The sequence below is a fragment of the Clarias gariepinus genome, chromosome 10, assembly GCF_024256425.1.
Source record: "Clarias gariepinus isolate MV-2021 ecotype Netherlands chromosome 10, CGAR_prim_01v2, whole genome shotgun sequence".
In the NCBI taxonomy this organism is placed as follows: domain Eukaryota; kingdom Metazoa; phylum Chordata; class Actinopteri; order Siluriformes; family Clariidae; genus Clarias; species Clarias gariepinus.
Window position 1 is genome coordinate 19,887,330 of NC_071109.1, and position 6,000 is coordinate 19,893,329.

A 6,000-nucleotide genomic window follows, 5' to 3' on the forward strand; every position below is an offset into this window, starting at 1 on the left:
GTTTAAAATGAAATGTACAGTACAGTGGTGCATATTTCTTTGCAAGATAATAATTAATTTCAGATTACCTGAGAATAATCAGGAAATGCTTTAGGCAATGAGATATAGCATTTAAGGAGTCGTTGGCTGAACGCACTTACATTTGAGAACCTTGCATATTTTAACCTGCAATTTCAGTCTGGTCTAATAAATACAAGAAGTTTTCAAACATGTTATTTCCCAGCAATGTAAAGTATGACCTTTAGTTATAAATGATTCTTACTTCCTTGTAAGCCAGGTTAATAGAGAAAAGTGGTAATATTTATTTCCTCATTCTACAGATTCAAAGTATTTAATTATTAAGAGCTGCAAGATTACAGGGGTGGTTAGACTAAGCTTAGGTGATGCTGAATCAACTTATTTCAACTTGCAGTAATACATGTAATGATGTTTGTGTTTGTTGTGCTACCCTCAGACAGTAGAATAGAACTATGTCTAATATTCTACAGGTAAGCTGTACAATAATTCCTATTAAATATATTAAGGAAGAAAAGTGGTTAGCTATCTGGATTTTTACAAAACTAAAACGTCCACAAAGAGCTCTAGTCTTAATCTTTTCTAATACTGAGACTGTTGCCAACCCTGCAATATGATATAAGGTACTAAGAGCACCATGCAATATTTTAGTATCTAGATAACTCACCAAAGATATGTTTTTTTGGATTCAGCCTAAATGGACAGAGAGAAGGAAGACATTCAAGAATGTCGATCCATCACTACCCACAACTAAACACCATTTTCCCCTCTTTCATTTCTCTATTTTCGCTGTAAAGGGGGGCTTTGAAGTGAACACAGAAGTCTGCACTGAAGCAAAATTACCCAGAGTCTGGGGCATTTTTTTTTTTTTTTACATAAGTCTGGAGGGGCGGGGGAACCACTTTTCCTTGGAGCTCGGCTGGGAGCGTTTAATCTCAGGCCACAAGAGACAGTAGTGCTGACAGACTGACAGGATGACTGGACTTGTATTTGGGGAGCCATGAGGGCCTTAGTGGGCCCAGATCATATTTTCACTGTCCATGTATTACCACACAAGTAACCACACCACAATGCGGTGCCTAGTTGACCAGAGACTAGGCCAAAAAATTATACCCATTTTAGTCTACAAATCTCGAATCACATTTAATATAATATAAAAGAATACTTGTTTTAACCTAAAGTTTTTAAACGCATCTTAGCATTTCTAAGGCTTCACTGATATTTCATTTTTGCTTATGAATCCTACTTCATTGTCTTCTTACATTTTTCATGGAGTCTATGTAGCTTTAAAAAAAATCATTTTAAAATAGCACGGTTACTGTCAGGGCATTTAGGAGAATGTTAGCTATATCAAAGCTCTTTGCAAATGCAAAAATAGCTGCTCATAGTCAAAGTAGTTATTTAAGTTATTTAAGTATTATGTATGCAGGGTCCTCTCCCAGTTCTATAACCCATAGTTAATAGACACTGTATCTGCCTCTAGTCCTTGATAGTCATAACAAAGATTACTTAACAATAGCTTTCAAGAGCCAGCATTGTGGCATTAAGATACTATTTTAGAACTTTGATTCTGTTGAAACATAACTTTCAATAGCCTACTGTGTGATATTAACTTTCAGAGTCTATTGTTATGAAACATTTCATTGTTGTGCAGAAATAATCTTTTTATAACATTCGCTGCTTTTATTTTTCTTCTTTGGGAATCGAGAATATGTATACCATACAATTCACTAAATGGCAGCATATGAATTATCTGGTTAATGACCAATGAGTGTTAATGCTTAGGCTTAAACAAAAAACTTTCTCAGATATATTTTACAAGTTATGCCTTAAGGTTACATGTTAGATGAGCACCCATGGTTAGAATCATTGGTACCTTGTTGCCTTGCCTGACCCAGCTCCCCCTGCTATGGGTGGGCTATGACCCAGCTAGCCTGCAGCCATGCTTACATAAAAACCTCTGCACCGCGCTCTTGTAATCCTTCAGGATGCACTTCGCTTCACTTAGAAGGTGACACCCCTCTCCCTCCTCCTCTAACCTTCACAAAGATCAGGAAAAACTTAACATGTCAAAAGCTGACATTTCCACACGCACGCACGCACGTACACACAAACACACACACACAAACCTGATAGCAGTTATTTCTTCCGGTGGGGAGTTATTTTTGAGGGTGTGAGGGTGCATTTTATGCTTCTTTTTACTTGTTCAGTGGAAAGTATATTTATTGTATATTACCCTGTTCAATATTGAAAGGATTGGTGTTTTCTAAAACATAAATAATATTACACCTGATACTCACTGCTAAGTTCCCAGGAGGTGAGACGACAATATGCCTCAGTGTCACCATTTTGGGCTGAACCCAACCAGATTATGTGGGTGGCCCTGTCACGATATGCTCCTCTTACTTATATCTGCAGACATTACCCCAGTTAACCCTCCTGGTAACCTAGAGGTAGCATTAAACTCCCAGTAACAAATCCCTGAAATTTAAAGGATTACACAAGCCCCATCACCACAACAAGGTACAAATTCATGAAAGGGATGTGATGCCAATGTGATGGCAGGGTTGGGCAGAGCTGTTAACTCATCATCACTTTGGTGGTGAGTTAAAGTACCAAAGGGCACTGGCCAGATTTACCTAATGAACCCAGGAGAGCATCTGTGTTGTTTGGGAGGATCTGCCAAAAGCTTTGGTGCAAGACTAACTTAACTTCTAAGTCTAAAGGGACTTTTCTCTTTACCAAGTAAGGTCAGGGTCATACAGTGTCTGTGTTTGCAGGAACAACAAAAAGGCCAGAAACCTATCACTGACATAGTATGTCCTATAGTGGACACCAGTGGTGAGAGAAGTTTCAAGTTCAAGTATCTGGCAAATTCCTTTATAAGGAGATTTCTGGATAGACCCAGGGCCAACTGGAAAGGTCATACAGTATCGCAGGGTTTGGAAATGACTCAAGATTCTACTGGAAGTACTGAAATTTGTGGTACGTTGATAAAGAATTCTGGACTAACCCAAATGGTTTGTACTCTAAGTGAAGTGAAAAGAAAAGAAGTGAATGAACTAGTGATTCTGATTTGAAACCTAAAGTTAGATAGTGAGGAGGAAAGTAAAGTGCATGGCTTGACATGAAACAGGAGTTTCGCAAAGTAGAAAAGTGTTAAATGAGCTAGTTGTATATGAGCCAAACACATTACTTATATTATATTGCTCCGATGCCCTTGTACAGTCATGTTCAAAAGTTAGTACCCCTGCCCCTACCCCTGTAGTGAGTCAATCTGTATTAGGCAAATACAACCTCCGGAAAACAACAACATTTTTTTACCTTGCCATTATTTATTTTACAAAAATAAAGCCCATAAGAAGTGTGCAATACTAAGTACCCCCATGATTCAATGGATTGGAGATACACCTTTAAGAGCAATAACATGAATGAATCATTTCCCTTATGACGTTATGAGTCTTTCACATTATTGTGGAGCAGTTGTGGCCCATTCTTCTTTACAGCATTGCTTCTGATCATTGTTGGACATTGGCTTTTGCACAACTTTCTTGAGGTCGTAATATAGCATTTCAGTTGGGTTGAGGCCTGGACTTCAACTAGATCATTTAAAAATCTTAATTATTTAATTTTTAAGCCATTCTGATGTACTTCGAATCATTGCCTGTTGCATGTCCCAACGGAAGGGGTGGACTGTCTGATCTTGGGGTAAATGCGCTGGGACGTCCACTCCTGGGAAGCATTACCAATGGCAACTATCTTGAATGCTTTCGACTTGTGAACAACCTTTCTCACTTTAGAACAATGAACTTCAAATTGTTTGCAAATTGTTTTATAACAGTTTCCAGATTGCTGTGCAACAAAATTGCTTCTCTAACACCATTTCTTATGTCTTTTCCTATTGGCGATGTGTTAACACACACCTGAATGCTCCAGACAAGCAAACTGCCAAAACTTCTGCTCTTATAGAGGTCTGCACACCTGCTGATCATCAGTTAATCAGGGGTTGATGATTAGCAGCACCTTGCTGCAACTTACTTCTTAAATTCTGTGGAAGCAGCATATGATTACTGTGTAGTAATATGTAATGTGCTCTAATTTAAATTATGTGTAAAAACTGTAATATTTTTTTTTAGCAGTGTGCAAAGTGAGTTGCATTAGAATTACATGTTTTAGATTATGAAGTTTAGAGGTCTAAAGTATTTTCTTTTACTTAAGCCTTTTAATTTTATGTGTGAGACTAATTTATTTTAAAGGGCTGTACTGAACGTAATGCAAAAGTGGGCATAACTTTTTTTTATTAACTCACATGGTCGTTTCAGTTGGATGTTACACAGTAAGCAGTAACAAATGAAGGAAAAGCTTTGTAACAATCTTTCCATGCATTTGTGGCTGACCTGAATTGATGTCTCTTTTTACATTTCCAGCACATGCACACAGATATACAAATTGCAATAGACAAACAGCTCCTGTAATTAAAATAGATTTGACAAAATATTTCAACAGGATAAATCATCAATTATCTGCAAAGCAGGCATCCACTCTGTCTATCCTGTCAATAAAATAATGCAACCATTTTTTATATTTGGGGCTTTTAAAGGTAGCGTGACAGTGTGTGTGTGTGGTTTTTATGATCTATGGCAAACCCTTTGTTCTTCCTTTTTTAACTGAGGTGAAAACAGAAAGATCTTCTTTATCTACGAATAAAGGCAAGGATCATCATGAAGTATTCAGACGTAATGAGTGGACCACCAAGTAAAGGTCGCCATAGAGGAATACAGGCAAAAATGATAGGAGCCCAGTTCTTTATGTTAAGATACAGAAGATCAAGCTTTCCTTGGCAAAAGCTAAGAGACAAACCAAGATCTTGTGGCACTTTGTGTCAGGTAGATAGGGTGATAGAACATGGTGATAAGTATCATGAAAGAACCTCATCCTTGATGTTTTTTTTCATATCCTTTTTTTTCCCACACAACCACCATACTCTTAACAAAGGAACGTTAAGAACTGAAGAGTTTGCAGAAAAAATAGACATGTTTGTTTGACAGGCATGTTTTTGCCAATTATAGGGCAGAGACACAAGTGTAAAAAGTGAAACTGATGAGTTTCCACACTGCTGTGCAATTAATATTTTGTTAATATTGTCATGCAAAATTACCTGTCTATACTACATGTACTGTATATGCATGTACATTACAAGTACATATATATTAAACATGTATATAAAATCATATATTTAAAACAATGTTTCATCTTTTTTGTGGGATGTGATAGGGGTATTATAGAGACATTTCATATTCACAAGCACACATCATTTTAAGAATTTTATGGCATTCTATAATTTAAAAAAAAAAAAAGGTAATAAACCTACAGAAAAGCTAACAGTTTTTCTTTGAGAATATTCAGTATACCAGCATTGATTTGCTTTTTTGTAATATTTTTCTACAATAAGTGTATACCTCCAGGTAGAAGAGCACATAAATCCTTGTTTCTTTCAATGTAGGAAATTGTCAACTTAGACAATTTAGAATAATTGTTTTTTACCAGAAACTTTATTATGTATGAGGATCAAACAGTATATTTGTAGATAAAAAACAACAACAACGACAACAACAAAAACACATAATTGAATCGAACATACAAAGTTACACACTTCAGCTCTTTTACTGGGCAGAAATGTTATGAGTCTTTTATTTGGACATTTTTAGTTTACAAATGGTTAAATATTAAGTTTATAACTTATTATGATCAGTCCAGGTCTAAAAGCTGTTAAATATTCCGTGGGAATTTTGTGAGATAAGACGGCTACCCTGCCTAACTGTCTGCATAACACAGCTCTAATACCTTATAATGTTACCCTGTATACTCTCCTGGTCTTGAAAAAACACACTAACCCTGTGTTATCAGTTTGAAATGACAGCGGACATCAACATCAAGCTTAAAAGGTTATTTCCTCTTACCTAGTATGTTACCTATATGTACTGA